General features: G+C 44.3%; 1 protein-coding gene across 1 annotated transcript in view; it reads left to right on the top strand.

Annotated features, from left to right (window-relative positions):
* Positions 1–743: 743 nt before the first annotated feature.
* The window catches only part of PAG1 (phosphoprotein membrane anchor with glycosphingolipid microdomains 1), a 102,655-nt gene continuing 84,917 nt past the window's right edge, over positions 744–18,481 (top strand). The window contains exon 1 of the mRNA XM_050708698.1: positions 744–802. The gene's annotated coding sequence lies outside the window, so the exon portion shown is untranslated. The remainder of the gene's footprint in view (positions 803–18,481) is intronic.

Here is an 18,481-nt window from a genome sequence, read left to right as displayed (position 1 = left end):
TTGTTTTTTGTTTTTTCAAAAAGAGCAAACCAAACCCACCAAACAGAAACCACCTTCCTTCACAGGTAAGCCCTTGTTTGGCAAGCATCAAATGCAAATGCAGGCTCAGACCTTGAGCCAGCCGCATGTCAGATACATATTACTGCAGAATGGAATAGGGGATTTGAACTTGTTCTCGGGAAGTAAGAAACTCGCTGGGTGTTAGGTCAGTCCCGCATGTGGGTGGAAACGTATAGTAATTGTGCAATTTCCCTAAAAATTCCCCCGAGATCTAAGTTAAAGCATTCTGCCTTTGCAGCCTTTCCTGCCGTTGCTTTCAGAGCGCCCTGCACTCGGTCCTTGCACTTCTCTGCACGGTGAAAAACGCGGCGACCCCTTCCACTTCGATACCTGCTTCCAACACTAAAACCCCCGCCCATGACCTACCCGGAGGTCCTTTTTGTCCTAACACCTGTCCTTACCAGCCACGCTCGCGGAGCGGAAAAGCAAAATAATCATCATCATAATAAAAAATAAAAAAATTGTAATCATAAATAAGAAGAAGAATAAAATTCCTCCTCTCCTTCCCTTCCAGGCTGCCCACCGCGGGGACATGCGCACTCTCCGCGGGCCGCGCTCCGGCCCCCCCCGACCCTCCCGGCGGGCGGAGGAGGAGGAGGAGGAGGAGGAGGAGGAGGGAGGGAGGGGAGGGGAGAGCACCGCGCCGCAACTTGCTGCTGCTCCTCCTCCGTCGCCGCTGCCCGGCCCCTGCGGGCAGCGCTCCGCGGGCTGCAGGCGGCATCCGCGGGGCCGGCGCCTCCCGGTGAGTCGGGGCTGCGGGGGGCTCGGGGAGGCGCGGGGGGCTCGGGGAGGCTGCCCCCCTCCCCTGTCCGGGCTCGGCGGCCATTTGGGGGCGAGTTCCCGCAGGATGCGGCCCCGCGGCTGCGGGCACGGCGTTGTGCGGGTGCCCGGCCGCCGGGATGCGCGGCGCTTGCGGGCTTCGCTCGGCTGGGTTTTGGGTCGGGTGACAGAGCCCTCCGGCTCTGCTCCTCCGCTTGGGAACTCTGGAAACACAGGAGGAGGCGACCGGGGTAAAGCTGGGGCCGCTTTTGGAGGTGCTAGGGGCAAAAGGAGCTCGCTGCCGAAAGTTGGGCTGCCCCGGTGTGCCATGCGCTAATGGCCCCAATTAGCTGAACAGAGCGCCGCAGTGATTCGTAGGTGCCTGAACTATAACGCTCTGAGTGATAGAGCTCTTTAACCTTTCTTTCTAATCTGCCCCGCCGAGATTTGGGTTTAAGCAGAGTCATATATCATCTGTGGTGCTGAATGCTTGAGTTGATTGCGTTTGTAAAAGGAGCGGGCTTTGAAATAATACGGAGCCATTAAGCAACAAACGCAGGGAAAGTGACAGTGAGAGAGAGCAGAGAGAAAATTCTGGCAGAAGAGATTTTTCCCCTTCCTGCCAGACAGGCTCGATTAACTTTTATCCAGAGTTCTCATTTTATTAAATGAAACTTCAAAAAATAAGCGTGCTGTGTGAAACCAGAAGCAAGTCTTACTTCATCCTGTTGAAAGTCTGTGTTGCAGGTAAATTATGATTGAAGTCACGTCTGTTAAGAGAATTTGCAAAAACAAGCTCTGCTTAAGATACCTAGTACGTAAATGGAAGTACTTTGTTACTGTGTTTGTTTCCTTTAGATGATACAGAAGCAGAAACTGCAGGGTTTCAGATTTTACATCTTTAAAAATGTTATCCTGATAAACATTCCTGTGTGTGAGGGGTACAGCTTCGTTATAGCAAAAGTGCCTCCCCTTACTGGAAAAGTGATTTATTCAGCTGTGAGCTTATTTAACAAGGGCCAAATTCTGCAGCCTGTAGCGCATCTCATGTAAGGGGTGAGAGGTTTTAGCTCTTGTCAAAAAAAAAAAAAAAAAAAAAAAAAGGCGAGTACAATATACGTGGCATCTTGCAGGCCTGAAGTACAAGAGCAGTTCTATCTTTAACCGGTATTTCAACACAGAATTTTATTAACATAAAATCAATATTCAGGTCAGCAATGAGGATCTGCAACTTTTGAATGAGAAGCTGATCTGAAGGCAGCACGTTGCTTATATGAGTAAAGGTTGTGGGATGTGACACTCGACAAGCTTATCTATCTCTTATTAAGTTCCTTTTATGAAATGTCACTTAATGAGGAACAAAGGAGGTAATCTATTGCATTTTAAGGCACAGCACTCCTCAAAAACCTCATTGCCAGGCACTTGAATCTGCCTTTAGATCATGTATTGTATGCAAATGACTACTGCTACTAGATAACTTACTCTCTAAACCTATCCTATTATTAAAGTTATATTGATCAGAAAGCAGCAACTGGACTTCAATCCTAAATAAGAAATGCTTGATAATCTAGAAGTAATTTATATTTTAAGAAGCACTATGCTGAGGAATTCACAAGAAATGCATTGAGCTTTCCTTGCTGGCTGTGCAGTGGCATTTAGTTAATGAACACTTTCCTGGGGCAGTGCTGACTTCATTGACAGACAAAGGAGTTAAATCCGTTTATCAGCTCATTGATGCTGATGGTGAAGTGCTGGAGAGTTCAGAGGCTGGAACAGGACACACATAGTCCTTATCCTTCCAGTGGGGACAGAGGTGGAAAACGCAGGGGCTTTTTCACAGTAGTTCCAGCGCTGTATCATTTGTAACTGCAAAATACGATGCAAGAATAAGAGTAACGGACCAAGTAGACTGGAAGACGTTGTTTAACGTTTAATTGAAACAATAAATCATTCAAAACAGCATGATGCTGCAGCAATGCCGCTGCTTCCGGGTGTTTTGAACCCAGCAGGTGTTGTGATCCGGGTGGGAGCAGTTTGCTGCGGTGCCGGTAGCTCGGCCCCAGGACCCCTCTGCCCAGCTGCGGCTCTGCTGGGATAACCCCCTTGCAAATTGGGGTGTTTGCAATCCAAGGATACAGGAGCTGTCTTGGTGCTATCCATTGCAGCCTGTATATTGTGTATAACAATGCCACAAATGTCTGTTCTGGTGAGGGAGGAGGTTTGGGACGGCTTCTTCCTCAGGCAAAACGCACGTTTGTAAGCGTTCGTATCATCAGATATGGCTTACGCTGACTAAAACATGGAAAGGGCAAGCAGCACACACTCATTTCTGTAGTACTGCTGGTAGTAAACTCTAGACTTTGAATCCACTGCGTATTTGTGAGGACTTGTGCAGGCCCTGTAGAAACCTGCTGCATGCGGCTGAAGGCTTAAGTCTGAAGGTTCAGGTGCAAATTTACTGAAGGGAGTTGAGACCCACTTAGTTGCTGTTCCCCCATCTCCATCCTGGTATCTCTCATGCTCTGAATTGGTGTGTTCCAGGGCTTCGCTGCAGGTCTCTCAGGGCACGTGCCACGTACTGCTTGCCTGGTCCCTGGGTGAGGAAGCCCTGTGTGCCGGGCAGGCAGCGCTGTGTTGTGCAAACTGCTCATGGACCAGGGTCAGCAGGAACCCACAGCTGTTCAGCAACTTATTCGAGGGCAGAAGCAGAAAACCCCTCTGTAGTTTCACCCTGCTTGTCTTCAGTGGGAAAGCATTTTATTTTACAACACTGTCTCCACAGTTACTTGGGCAAACTGTGGCACCGGAGCCAGCAGCATCAGTCAAATCTGACAAGCAACATACCCCTCTATGGGAAGGAGCCCGATTCAGCACCACAGTTTGGGGATGCTGGGTGCATGGGAGAAGGTGGGGGGCGAGTTTCTGCAAAAGGGCACTAAGCAGCCAGGTTGTCAGGTGAAAATGAATGACAGGAGGCGTTTCCTCACTTCATGTGTGTGGTATAACCAAGGTTTAATTAAAACAGTGATGGTAGATTATTAGGGCAGATAAATACTGCCTTGTTACAGCCCTCTTGGGTCGTATGTAAGCAGTATTCGTTTTAGAAAGGATGAATGAACAGTCAGTGTGGAGGATAAAGATCAGCATTGTTAATTGCTCTGGAAGTCTTCCGTGGGAAAGTATCAACTCATGAGGAAAGATACTGTCCATAAATGCCATTTAAATATTTACATAGCTCAAGGATAAAATTTCAATATTAAAGCCATGTGAGTACAAAGTCATGTTTCGGGTCCTGTTGGAGATAAGCAGGACTTGTACAGCTGGGCTTGGTCAGTGGGTAGTGTATTGGTTGTGCTGTGTTTCCAAATGCTTTGCCGGCAGTAACCAAGAGCTCTTCTTCAGTGCAACCTGTGAAAAACCTTTAATTGTCCTTGTTTAAATACAGATTTAAAATTTAGATACTTGGGAGACTACATTTGCTTAAAGTCTTGTGCTTCAGATGTGGTTAACTTCTAACTTTAGGTGTTCCAGGGAAAGAAGCATGCAAGTCACCATTATCTAAGCTAGGTGCATGGTGATTGATCATCCACTTACAGTTTGTGGCTGTTGATAAGTCTGCAGGGTAAGAAGGAGTAGTTCAGATGGGAAAGTTTTTGTTTGTTTGTTTGTTTTTGTTTTTTCCTCTGTTATAAGTAATTGGAAATGGTAGGAATTGTTCCTGTGCTGATCATTGATTTTGTAGTTCTCGCAAAAGGTTGTTTTTTTTTTTTTTTTTTTGTCATTTTCCAGTTCTCAGAATGTGGTACTCTTTAAAAAATCTGTCTGCTTTCATGTAAACATGATGAGGGTGAGCCTTTGAAAACATATCTTAGCTGATGTCGATAAACAAACTAGCTTGGCCAGGGTAAATCTTTTCATCTAACTTAAAGAGCCACACTGTAATGAGGTAAATATAGATGTGCTTAATGTGCTCCTTTCATCCAAATACATAACAAACCCCTTAAAGTACTGCAAACAAATCTAAAATGGATTTCTAAGTGGCTTTCTTTGTGATACTGGAGCAGTTTAGTCTAGCCAGGGTAAGACAGGAGTAGAATTTATTCCTGGAGTCGTGGAGGTGCTGAGGGGAGTGCTGGCCTAAATGGGAGGGGGCAGAGAGCATGTGGGAGACCCAGCTCTTCTCCTGCAGTTCTATGAAAAAGGCAGAAAATGCTTATTCTAAAATGTGTTTTTTGATGAGCCTGTCCCCAGACTCATCCCTTTGGAAGGCAGTTTGCTGGTGACCCTTTGCTAGCTGGAGCAACCAGCAGAGTTCCTACATGTCTCCCCCTCAGCAGCCACCCAGCTGCACCACAGGGCAATGTCCCCTCAGGGAACAACTGTCATCCGTCCCCTCAACATGGTGTCTGCGCGGCCTCCTGCAAGGCAGCTGCAGGTGGCAAGCGGTGGCTTGGAGTTACGCTAACGTGCTGGGGAGGCTCGTTCTGCAGGGCATGTCCTGGCTGTGCCTGAAGCCTCGCTTCATGAAGTAGCTGAATCACAGTATCATATGGGTTGGAAGGGACCTTTAAGATCTTTTGATTCCAACCCCCTGCCATGGGCAGGGACACCTCTCACTAGACCAGGGTGCCCAAAGCCCCATCCAGCCTGGCCCTGGACACTTCCAGGGATGGGGCATCCACAGCTTCTCCAGGCAACCTGTGCCTCACCACCCTCTGAGTGAAGAATTTCTTCCTTATATCTAAATCTCCCCTCTTTTAGTTTAAAGCCACTCCCCCTTGTCCTATCACTGCACTCCCTGACAAAGAGTCCCTCCCCAGCTTTCCTGTCGGCCCCCTGTAGGTACTGGAAGGCCACTGTAAAGTCTCCCCAGAGCCTTCTCTTCTCGAGGCTGAACAACCCCAACTCCCTCAGCCTGTCTTCACAGGAGAGGTGCTCCAGCCCTCTGATCATCCTCGTGGCCTCCTCTGGATTTGCTGTAATAGGTCCATGTCCTCCTTGTGCTGGGGGCCCCAGAGCTGAGCACAGCACTTGAGGTGGGGTCTCATGAGAGTGGAGCAGAAGGGCAGAATCCCCTCCCTCACTCTGCTGGCCACGCTGCTTTTAATGCAGCCCAGGATGCAGTTGGCTTTCTGGGCTGCAAGTGCACATTGCCAGCTCATGCTGAATTTCTTGTCAGCCAACACCCCCAGGTCCTTCTCCTCTGAGCTGCTCTCAATAGCTCACTAAAGGTGGCCTCAGGGCCACCTTGACACCCATGGTGACACCCACTGAGGTATGACAGTGGCAGTGTTGGTGACATTGGCAGTACCATGTTGGTTGGAACTTGCGGGAAAGGGGTTTTGAAAGAACAGATCAAGAACAATCTGAAGGTGTGACAGAGGGTTTGATTTTCATTTCTAGACTTCCAGGATGACTGTTTTCAATCACATCATTTTAAAATAGATTATCAGCTTACTGTGGAAAGCATGCTAGGCAAATATAAACATTTGGTTCCATTGTCCTTGCTTCATGAGGAAGACCACCACATAATGTTTGTATATTCCATATCACAAAATGAATCTTTGGATCTTCAAAAATTTAAAAAGTGCAATTTAAAATATGTAAAGGAAAATGCTTTGTTTTGAAAAGGATAAACCCTGTTTGAGAGGAAAAGACCATAGTTTGGTGTTTTCTTTCTGAACAGGAAAAATTCAGCTCCATTTCATTCAACTCTGGAATAAAATTCCATTCAAAGCTGGGTGATACGTTTATAAGATCTTGAAAATTAGACTGTTTAGACAACTATGTTAGCATAATTACAGAAATTGTTCGGGATGACCTTTTTCTTTGCTGAGATGTTGATGAGTAGGAGGTAATATAAAGAATGATTTCTTTGAGTTGGAGGAATGTTGTGAAATAGCTTTAAATCTAGCAGATTCTTGTACTTTAAAAACATGTCAGTGATTTACTGATGTCCAGATTCAGCTCACCATTTGACACCACGAATAGTCAGACATCCAATTTAGCCCGTGTCTGGTTGCGTTGTGTCATGTGTACAGAAGTGAAACGTATTAAAAACTGTTCAGCTTTGGATGTGTTCATCTGGGGATTTACTCATAAATAATTGATAACCCTCTGAAACAAAATCTCTTCATTACTCCTTGGATTGCTCACCTCGTCCCTCCTGCGCTCATTGTTCTTGTAGACGCAGGGGAAGAAAGAGGCACTGCTTTAATGAAGGTGTACGTCAGCCTCCAGTGCTCCTTTCAAAAGGTCACCCACCTAAACAGGGGAAATGAAATGCATGACAACAGATAAACATTTTATTGTCCTGTGGAGAAATGTGGCATTTCAGTGTTTTAGAAGAACCACTTAGCTGTTGTATTTAAGACTTCTTTTCATCCTATCATAGGAGCAGTGCTTATGATGAATTACCAAATCAATGAAATGTTTGCATCTAGTGCCCTGCAGGATAGGACATCAAATTAAGAGCTATTTGATGTGCAGTACCAATTATAACTGTGATATTTGGGCTTGATCTTTCAAGATTTTACTGCTGTTAAGTATCCTTGCTCAGACTGTTGACTGCAGTGGAGCAAGTCTTTGCTCTGTGAGCAGTGGTTTCTCAGTGGAGTAAGGGTTTGCATGATTGAACTCTTGTTTACCAGACATTGAAGCATAATGATGAATTTCCTTTCTTGTGAAAAATGAAAGCCTTTCTGCTACCCACAGATCTAATAAAGTGTATTTGATTTGATCTAACAAAATCTCGTTTTAATGGAAAAAATGTCTTAATGTAAGATAAGTTCATCTTTCTGATGACTTGATTGCTTCAGAGTTATTAGCCAAGGTCTGTAGCAGTCTTTAATAGTGCTAATATTTGCTTGCAGTTTAATAGCCCTAACTAGTGCTAATGTACAGGAAATGTTCAAATCACATAATTAAGAGAACCCTAACAAATCTTACAGCTATTTTAATGTGAGGTTTCAGATATTAGTCTTGTTTAATTGAAAGGTGAACACTGTAAAGGCTTTGTCAGTCTGCTGTTTCAGTATGACAGCACGTTCCGTGGCGTAAACACAACTCCCAGAGTGCTGATTCCAGCTTTCAGCTTCAGACAGGAGTCATAGCTCAAACACTTCCATTTTTGCCTGGCAGAAGTGTGCATCTGTGGTGTTATCTGAATTTGTGTCTTCCAAAAACAATACTGGTTTCAATCAAATAAAACAAGAAAAAAAAATCTGGAATAGTCACGTTCTGCCTGATACTGGAGAAAAGGAGGCCTTCACTCCTTCTTCTGTAAACCAAAAGATTAAGCTTGCTTATAAAGGATTAACAGAGCTCTCTTCTGTTAATTCGTAGTGGTGTAGTCAACGTGCCTGATTCTACATCAGTGGAAAATCCATTATCAGTCAATGGGAATTTTACAGCTGAAGCCAAAGGGATTAGAGGCTCATCATTTGGAAGTGACTGAAGGAGAGAAAGACCTGGATATGCTTGTTGTCACATGGCTGTGAGCCACCACCAGGGTACGGCTGCCAAAATTGGCAAAGCAAGTCCTAGGTTGCTTCAGGCAGGCTATTTCAAGACATGTATGAAAGGACACGGGGCAGGGCTGTGCAGAAACCTTACCTGGGATGACGCTGAGCATCCTTGTTACTCACCTGCAGTAACTCACAAAGCAGAAAGGCTATGCAGAGAAAGGTGATCTGAAGTCCTGTGGATTGTACCATGGTGGGGAGAATTAATGTGAATTAAGGACCCTGGTTTGAGGAGGTCAGACATCCAGGATTTGGGAAGAGACATGGAGAGTGGCACAGATTAGGAATGAGGGCTGTGTAGGAGCACTGGTGCCTGCACCATGCTGCTGCTCCCTGTCACCCAGGGACATTGTTTTAAGAGACCAGAGAATAAGGGAGAGGCGGGAGGAACTTGCTCAGTTTTGAGGGTGGCATCCTAGCAAATTACACAGCCTGTAAAAGTTTCTTCTTGATAAATAATTGCTACTTTTCCTTCTAGTAGTGTGTGTGGACCAGTGTTCGGACTATTAGAGCATGCCTACCATAAGAAAACCCGTAGTTCCACAGTGCTTTAATCAGGAATATTCATCAAGCACATTCCTAAACATAATTTTTCTTTCCTTTGAAATGCTGTCATTGAGCTTAGTTTAAAAGTAGCTCTGATCCAGAGCCTAGTTCTGGACAAAAGTCCCCATGACTTCTGCTGTAGCATTTGGCAGATACATTTCCAAGGATGGCAATTAATACATCACACACAAAAAAAAAAAAAAAAAAAAAAACTGTTCAGAGTAAAAATTACGTTTCTTACAGTGATTTGGTAAATGTAGATGTATTGTTTTTATCTGTTATAATAGGCAAGATTGTGTAATTTATTTTGGCAATTACAGAGATTAAATTAATTTCATTTTCCTTTATTCTTGTTAAATGCAAAATAATTGAGCCCACATCATGGAAGGTTGGGGCATTGCTGTTTGTAGCTTCATCATTTATTAATCTAATGCATTAGATGAGAGGCTTTATAGATCTGCTTGCCTGAGGAAAATAGTTAAAGGCCAAACTGGATCTGTGTATTCTGCCTCACACTTTAAGGTACTGTCAAACTGTTGCCTTATTCTTATCATGTTTCTGTAAGAAAGAACACTTCCCCAGAACAGCGACCTAATGCTTAAACAGTCTGAATATGCCCAGATTTGGGCAGGCCCTCCCCGTCATGCTGCTCACGTAGGGATGTAACTTTGTAATGGGACAGGCAAAATAAACTACAAACAAGCATGCCACAGAAAGGTATGTTTAGTACTATCTTGGCCATCTTAATTGGCTGTCCTAGTTACAGGAGGAAGCCTGTGTAGTATTGGCCTAATGTAGGCTGTGTTGTCGTAATCAGCTCAGAAGTGACAGAAGTGCTCTTCTTTCTTACCTTGATGTAGCTAAAGGGGGGTTGAAAATTGGATATTTCTCTCTGCCTCTGCAGCTCCAAGTAGCCCTGACACTGCCAGCCACGGATTAGTAAAATAAATCCCTCATGTTGATAGTTAAGTGGAAAGTAAAAAGAACATTTTCTGCTTTTTTTTTTTCTTTCCTTTTTTTAATGTGTCATTTGTTGGCTGGTACAGTGACCTCCATTTCATGACTCTTGTGATGTGACTTGTCACAGAGCTTTTCTGCGGGGATTAATTCATCACGCAAGGGAGTAGTGGCATGTGACATTATGCATATGGACCTTAGGTAAATGGTTGCCTATAGTCCTCCTATAATGAGTCTGTACTTAAAGTGTTATCTATTCATGCAGTTTGACTTTTTGATGTGATTTTCATTCCTTCTTGTTTTCTCTCTTCTTTTAGCTATGTCCTTGGTAGTCAAATGCGATGCATTTATATAAGCACCTCTTAGTGTTGCCAGTGTAGACGATTTGGAAAAAAATATTCTGTCAATTAATGACATGAAATTTGCCAATGTATTGGAAAACATTTTTGTGCTAATTATGTAGAGGTATGGTACAGCAGTTCATTTTTCCAGGGTGTCTTGGTTGGCAATCTGTCAAATCTTTTAAATTGTGGCTCCAGTCAATTTTATTGGCTGAAGTGAAAGCAAGAATTAATTTTTCTTTCCGTTCTTAAGATATCACTTCATACTCTTGATTTACATTTCAGCTTCAGCTGTGTATTTTAATGTGTGAGGGAACCCTGCAGCCCCTCCTCGCTTGTGACTCCTCTAATTTTATTTAACAAGTCCATCTCGTTTCTGAGCAGCACACACTCCAGAAGTTGATTAGTGTTAACAGTCAAATAAGTTGTGTGGAAAAAAGTGATGTCTGTATCTGGTTACGTGAGTAAATTATGGTGCAGGCTGTAACTGGTATGAACTGATGGATGTTGGTTTCCAGGTGACTCTGTTAGCATCTTCCTGAGCAGTTTTGTTTACAAACAGAGAAGTGCTGGAGAAAGCAAACTAGCCTAGAAGCAGAGGATTGATTCCCATCCCCTCCCCAACCCCCCCGCCCCCTCCCAAAAAAAAAAAAAAAAAAAAAGAGTTATAAGGAAATTAGCTAAATTATTTACTCAGCAAAGCAGGCAGCCAATAGCTGAGCATTTATGTGTTTACCATATCTTCAGCGTTCGGGCACAGCGTGTGCACGTAACGTGGTGCAGTTTGTTCTTGACAGGCACGTTAACATCAGCAGGTTCAGTCAGCAGCCTCCAGAGACAGCTGGGGTGGGCTGACAGGAGAGGCCCAGGCTGTGAAACGTGTGATGGGACCCCCAAACTCTTATCTGGGCAACCAACAAAGGAGGGAGGCCTCACCTGCCTAGCCACCTGGTTTCCAGCAGTGTCAGAGATGCTGGCAGGGTAGGGCAGGTCCTGGGGAAGTGACTTGGGGTTTCATTGCCATACATGGAGCACAGGGCCAGGAAGTGCTGGAGCCATCCAGCAGTGCAGGATGTGGCTCGAGGAGCTGGGTAGAGTCACCCTGGGGAACCACAGCCCTGCAGACGTGGATCTCATGCTTGGCTGTCCAGGAACCTGGAAACGCTTGGTTGATTTTTGTCACTTTGATTCCGCCAGCTGTGGGAATTACTGACATTGGACAGTGGTAAAATTACCAGGAGTTGTCAGTTTTAATCAGCAACCAAGAATATTTTATTCGGGATATACATATACTAACATTTTCTGAAAACTTGTTTTCATTTGGTTTTCTGAACAGGGCAGAAATTATATTTTGCAGTGCTGTGATTCCATAGGAACAAGAACTTCCAAGGCTTCGCAGCTGCTGTGTTCCATGCAGAAAGATGCATCCTCTGCTCCACAGAGCAGTAGTCTTTTCTATATTAATTTTGAGCTTGTATATTTAATTACACTGACGATTAAGAAACAGTAACAGCTTAAACAGGAAAGACTTCCTTTCACTGGAGTCTAGACTAATAGAATTAATTAAAAAACATCAACAACAACAACAACTAATTTCTGTGTTTAAGCTATCTGTCAATAGATAATAATCAGTTTTCTGAGGTGTAACTCTGAAATGTTAGTTTTCATCATTTAATAAAAATCATACACCCTGCAGTTCATCAGTAACTGACACTCAGAAAGGTTGAATTCAGAAAAAAATAAGTGTGAAGATAGTTGTGGGTAAATGACCGGAACTGAGAGATTAATACCTTTTAAACACCTAGTCACCTGGTTTTATTAGTACTGCAGCACCTGTGGTGTGTGTCTGTATCAGGATGATTTTATGCAGGTAGGAGCAAGCTCTTGCAAAAAATTCATTTATTTTAAGTCAACTGTTCTTTAAAGAGTGAGGTTTCTGTGGCAGGGAGAAGTGCAGTACTGCTTCCTCTCCCTGCAGCTGGTGTTTCAGTCTAAAAGCAGAAGGGTGCTGAAGGCACATGCTGCAAACTTGCTTTTTCCTTACCCTTCTACGTCATCCTCTCTAATGGATTTTTGTCCCTCAGCTCTGGCAGTGCTGGGGGTTTGATACAGTAAGGGGTTAACTTCCAAAAGCGTAGCCTGGCAATTTGGTGTGTACCAAACTCAATTAGGGGATGCTGATGCTGCAGGCAGTTCTTGGAGGTGGATGTAGCTAACATGGGATTTAGGACTAGAGGTAGTTTATATTCTGACAGAGGTGCCTGGCTTCTGGTGAGCCACTTGTGCCTGTGGCTGGCCCTGGCTGGTCAGTGCTGTGTCCAGGGGATGTCAGCTTCAGCTGCATTACAGACAGTAGCCACGAGCTGTCCCACATCCAAAATTTAAACATGGGAATGACTGGGAACAAGGGGAAGTGCCAAGTCTTGTACCTGGGGAGGAACAACTGCAGGCACCCAGATGTGTTGGGGGCCACACAGCTGGGAAGCAGCTCTGCAGAAAAGGACCTGGTGGTCCTGGTGGGCAGCATGTTGAGTGCAAGTCAGCAGTGTGCACTTGAGGCAATGAATTGGTATCCTGGCTGCATTAGGCAAAGCATTGCCAGCAGGTTGAGCGAGGAGATCCTTCCCCTCTCTATCCTCAGCTCTGGTGAGGCCACACCTGGAGTGCGGGGTCCAGCTCCCCAGTACAGGAAACACACGGGCATACTGGAGAGAGCCCAGCGAAGGGCCACGAAGATGATAAAGGGATGGAGCACCTCAGATATGAGGAGAAGCAGAGAGAGCTGGGACTGTTCAGCCTGGAGAAGAGGAGGTCCAGGGAAATCTCATTGATGTCTATAAATACCTGAAGGGGGGGGTGCATAGAGGTCAGAGCCAAGCTCTTTTCAGTGGATTCCAGTGACAGGACAAGAGGCAATGGGCACAAACTGGAACACAGGAGGTTCCCTCTGAACATCAGGAGGCAGTTCTGTACTGTATGGGTGACTGAGCACAGGCTGCCCAGGGTGGGTTGTGAAGAACTTGTGTATATCTCCCTGCAGATCATCAGAAGCTGCATGGGCATGGTCCAAGGCAACCCACTCACTCCAGGTGTCCCTGCTTGAACAGAGGGCTGGGAGCAGATGATCTCCAGAGGTTCCTTCCAACCTCAGGCATCCCGTGATTGTGTGGCCGTACCAACTCCTTTCACAAGCAGCTGTGCTGGATGAGTGGTAGGACCACCTCTGGGCCATCTTCTGTGCAGACAGACTTTTTTAGAGCGCCTGCTCTTAAATAACGGTTCCCTAGTTTGTTCCTTAAAAACTTTGAAATGATTCTCCACTCTCACCCAGAAAAGGATACTAATATATCGTTTCTACCTCTTATCTGCTTCTCAGTTCATTCCTGTTTTTTCTCCCTTGGTTTTCAAAACAGAAAAATCTCGTGTGTGCATTGGGTTGGTTGTTCAGCAGGGAAGCAGGTTGTCATTTTCTTCTGTTCCTGCAGGATGTATACAAAAGAGCAGGTTTTTCATCCCTGTTGTGACCATGTATGTGAAAAATAAGCAGAAACCTCATTCTTAGCAGTGACTTGAGTCTGTAAATGTTTATTGTGCAAGTCCCTTGTACGGCTTTTTCAAAGTATTGCTTTTTCTTAAAAGCCCATTTTTTACTAGCTGTGTTTGTGCATCATTTGTAGCCAGCATTGTGCCACATTTGTCTCCATGGAATAACAAACTAGGTGGTGAGCTTGGCTGTCGTGCTGATAGCCCATAAGCAGTATCATAGCCAAGATGCAAGGCAGGAGACTTTTATCAACACAGACCTACAAAGAGCGTTTTTGTTGTGAAACACAAAGGTGTGCCACTGAGTTTGTTTCTTCCTTCTGACAGAGCTAACAGCAGCTTGCAAACAACACACAAAATGTGCAGCTTTTTATGAAAGTGGAAGAAACAGAGATGTTATCAGTGACCTTAGCTTTCTCATTTTGTTTTGCAAGCTAATTTTGTATTAATTGCAGGCACAGCTTTCGTCTTTGTCAATCGGGCAATGGCAGTGGAGTTACCCTTTGACTACTGATGTCCAATTTGTTTTTATCCCCTGACTCTCTATTTGAAGAATAAAGACTGAAACGTTTTTCATATTAATTTGTTTCTTATTTGGGATTTTCAAAGTTGGCAAAGAGACTTCACAGATATATTGGTGCTGCCTTCTCAGTGTAAATAGTATTGCTCAAGCATGATCCTTGGTGACTGGGAGACTTTCCAGGTCAGGGATGAAGTTGTTTGAGGTGGAAGAGGAGCAGTCTTAACGTAAGTTGTTTGATTTTCCTGAAGGAGAAGGAGAGCTGCCATTTTAGAAAAGGATAAAATCTAAGCCTTTACTAAGTCCCCCGCAAGTTACAGGCATGCACGAGAGCCATTTAAATTCTGTATGTACCTGCAATATCAGAAACTTCCAAAGAGAAATGACTGCATATGTGATACTGTGGCTAAGACCTTTGTGAGATGCATAATGGGTGATTTTTTTTTTTTTTTTCAAGATTTGAACTGAGAAGTGGATGCAAACTTTGGTAGGAACAAGTTTAACCAAAGGAGGAACAGATATTTCTTCATGCAGAAAACAGATTTCATTTTTTGGTTTTGGTACCTGTAGCCTGTGGTGTGGGAAGAAAAAACACTTGGCAGGATTGGAATTCATACAGCATTTTAAGTCGTTTTCACATGTTTAGAATGGTTAAAAAACAAATCATGTTGTTAAAAGAAAAGGCTGCAAAAGTTGTCAGGCCAAATGTACTTGAACAATAGCTGATGAGGAGATGTCCTTGATAACTGAAGAATATGTGGATTTTAAAAACATGGTAATTTGTATGTTGATACCCTATTATGGTTTCAAAGGGATTATGCATACAAACTCCTCGGTGCAGAGAGGTGGTTGCATGTATAAAATGACACTTGGTGCTACATTTGCTCTTTATTATATGAGGTATATTTACTTTTAGTTTCACTCATGTAGAAATGGTACATTCCTAACACTGAGAAGTATTCTGATGTTTCCCTCTTTCTATTGCAGCAAATTGATAAGAAGTATACTCTGAATTGATAAGAGCTAATATCTGAAGCTAATAAGAAATTTTATCAGATTTTTTTTCTGTTGTATGTTTGATTTGCTTCATTCCTGCATGTGTGGTATGAGCAGTGAACTCAAATTATGCTCATGTATCCTTTAGGAAAATTTCCCATTCGCTACACAATGAAAATGCACACCAAGTCTTCAAAGAGTTTCAGAAATGGTCCAAGTTACAGTGTGTGCATATCTATCTTTTAACTTTTAGGACTTTTTAGACACTGAGGTACCTTTCCCACACACAAATAACAGGAGACCAGTTAAAAATAGGATTAAAGTCAGGAGGGAGAAAATTCATTTCCTCAGACCCTCAGAGTCAGCATGGGAGGCTGCTTGAACATGTTGTAAAAGTCACATAAGGCATCTGCATCTGAATATAAGCAAGCAGAAACAGTGGTCTGCTGAAAGCACAAATGTTAGGAGTTCAGACTACAAAGCTATTCTTGAGCATATGGGTATCTGCCCCTAACGAATCCAACAGAAAGCAGCCAGGCTGTGTTGAGTCAAATACAAGCTGAACACCAAGATCTAAAAAGGACTTTGAAGAGCAGAGAGTCTGCAACATAAAAGTAAATGATAAACTGCATAGATATCAGGAGGTGGGTAGCTGTAAGAGCACTGGTGGGCATGCAGGATCACCGTGCTGCTGAGAGGACATGAGAAGAATGAAAAGATGGTTTTGGGAAGGTGCTATGCTGAGTGACAAGGATGAGAAGGTGTCATCTTGCTGACATATAGAAACAGAAGTGCTGGGAGAAACTGGCAAGCTGGGCATGGAGATGTTTCCCTGTGCTGCACAGAGCATAGCCCGTGCTCTGAAGAGGCGGCATTGCTGACAGAAAGCATGCCACGTGCCAGGATGCTGCAGCTGGGATTTGTGAATCTGCGCTGCCCTTTTTGGATTTCACATTCCAAAAAAAAAAAAAAAGACAAAAAGGAAGAAGTGATTTTGAAGAGCGGTGATGGTCCTGGGAGGCTGAGAGCTCCCTGGGGAGCAGTTTCTCTCCTTGGCACACTCCAGCTGGCTTTCTTTGCCTTATCCTTCTCTCTCACACAGGTGGGCATAGCCATCCTGCTGTGGTCAGCTCGTGCAGCCTGTAACTAACATCACTGTGCAAGTCCATCCTTTCCAAAAACTAGCTCTTGGTAAATGCTCATCTTTAGCTTCTCCCCTGATTTGTGAAACTGGAGAAAAATAATGGAAAAAATGGGTGGTTAGCCTTTTGGATATTTCATGAGATGGCTGTATTATTTATAAATAATGTATGACTTTGAAGCTACACACTTTCTCTCCAAGTTATATGTCTTGTATAACTGAATGGTATGATTTACCTTATATTGCCCATCCGACATGCATCGTGGATCTCTGCACACCACTGTTTCTCTTATCCACAAGTGAAGGCCATGCAGGATAGGAGATTTGCATAAAATGATTTCTTCATGTAAATGTGATCAGGCTGAGGCTCCAGCATCTTGTTATAACATATGTACCAATCCTCTTGAATTGGGTTAGCGTCTACCTCGGTAATTGAATCTATTTGTTTGTAGCTGTAGTTTCAAGAATTAGCACTGAGCAGGATGCACTTAGGTGCTTTTGCTGTAGTCTTTGTATCCTTGTCTTATCCTAAGGCTTCACTTAAATAAAGCACTGGGCGAGGGTCGGGAAGGGGTCCCCACTGAGGCTGCCTCCGGCTCCTGCCCAAATGGCTTCAGGGATGCTCCTCACCTTATCTCCACTAGCCCTGACCAGGCAGCCGGCTACTGTGCAATTAAAATGGTGTGTAAGCCAGGGAGATAAGGGTCCCTGTTGTCCAGGCAGCAACATGGTGCCCTTCAGTAGAAGGAGTGCACTGTAAGCTGCATTTAATCCCTAGGAGAAAAGGCACCATTCAACGATGTGGTGAGCCTGAGCTGAATTCTTTTTCAGACTGCCTTGGAAGCCATAGGTTTTAGGTGTAACACTCATCAAAGATGAAGCTGGTGGTAGAAGTCCTGAGCAGGAGCTGTGATGAGGAAAGCTGTGGTACATGTAACTAGGCAGTGGACGAATCTTGTTCTGACAGCAAGCCTGGGGACTGCCTTGATCAACAGCTCAGAAGTGCTCTTCACCTGGGATTGACTCCATTGTTTTTTCCTGGTTTCGGTTAGAAGCTTCTCTCTAACCTTGGGCACAAACTCTTATTGAGTCTTTGCTGTGGGAAACTGCAGGACTTGGGTTCTCCACTGTTCAGGTAACGGGGGAAGAGGCTGACCAGAAGAGAGCCGAGGGTTTTCAGGGGAACCCAGTGTGACAACCCCCTGGTAGTTTGGCGCAGGTTCGGTCCAACTCCAGCTTTACTTGATCTGTCCCAGCAAGTCAAGGTGCTGCTGCGGCCTGCTGTCGGCCAGGGAACGTGTCTGGGCTGGGTCTGGCACTAGGGAGGATCCTGGTCCGTGTGTCACTCTCCCCATAATAATGCAGGTGGCTCTCTGCGAAGCTGCTGCACTCGCTGGGCTGGAGATGGCCCTGTGTTTGTGTTGTGCTGCCCTGGTGTAGCCAAACTCTGAGTCTGGGTAATCCAGAAACTAAATAATATGACCCTGATCCCACTGGTTTTAGCTCTGCATTTGTACAGCTTTGAGTGTTGGTTTTGTGCTTTGTTTTTTGTTTGTTTTGTTTTGTTTTTTAACCCCTGAGTACTGTTTTTGTCTGAACCTCTTCATTCGTGGTCTCTCTATCCTTGTTCAGTTTGCTTTCTTTCTGTTCTTCCAGCTCCTTGGATAGCCATCTTACCCTGGCTTCTGTGGTCTTCCTCTAACCTCGATGTCTGTGCTTTACTTGAAGCATGAATAAATGAGATAATGAGACACAGGCCAGTCATCCCAATTATGTTGTATATGTATACATATGTATGTCCTAACGTCTCCCTTGTCTCTCATCTTTCTATCCTTTTATACAGCAATCTCTGGAGGCCGGGATTATCTTTTGGTGTGTTTCTAGCATGTTGACACTGCTGCAGTGTGAATAGCATTGACTGATGGTATACATTTTTGAAAAACTGGAGCTGTATTGTAGTGTTCATTTGGGCTAGTAATGGCCAGCAAATTACCGTGAAACCTAGCTTGTCATCACTGTCAATAAAGTATTTTCCTTCATTCAGGTTGTCATTGTACAGCTTTTATTTCTGAAGTCAGAAGGGTAGATAAAATGT

The sequence above is a fragment of the Cygnus atratus genome, chromosome 2 (genome assembly GCF_013377495.2).
Source record: "Cygnus atratus isolate AKBS03 ecotype Queensland, Australia chromosome 2, CAtr_DNAZoo_HiC_assembly, whole genome shotgun sequence".
NCBI lineage: Eukaryota > Metazoa > Chordata > Aves > Anseriformes > Anatidae > Cygnus > Cygnus atratus.
The sequence above is the reverse complement of the archived record's forward strand: the minus strand, read 5'-3'. Positions and strand labels throughout refer to the sequence as shown.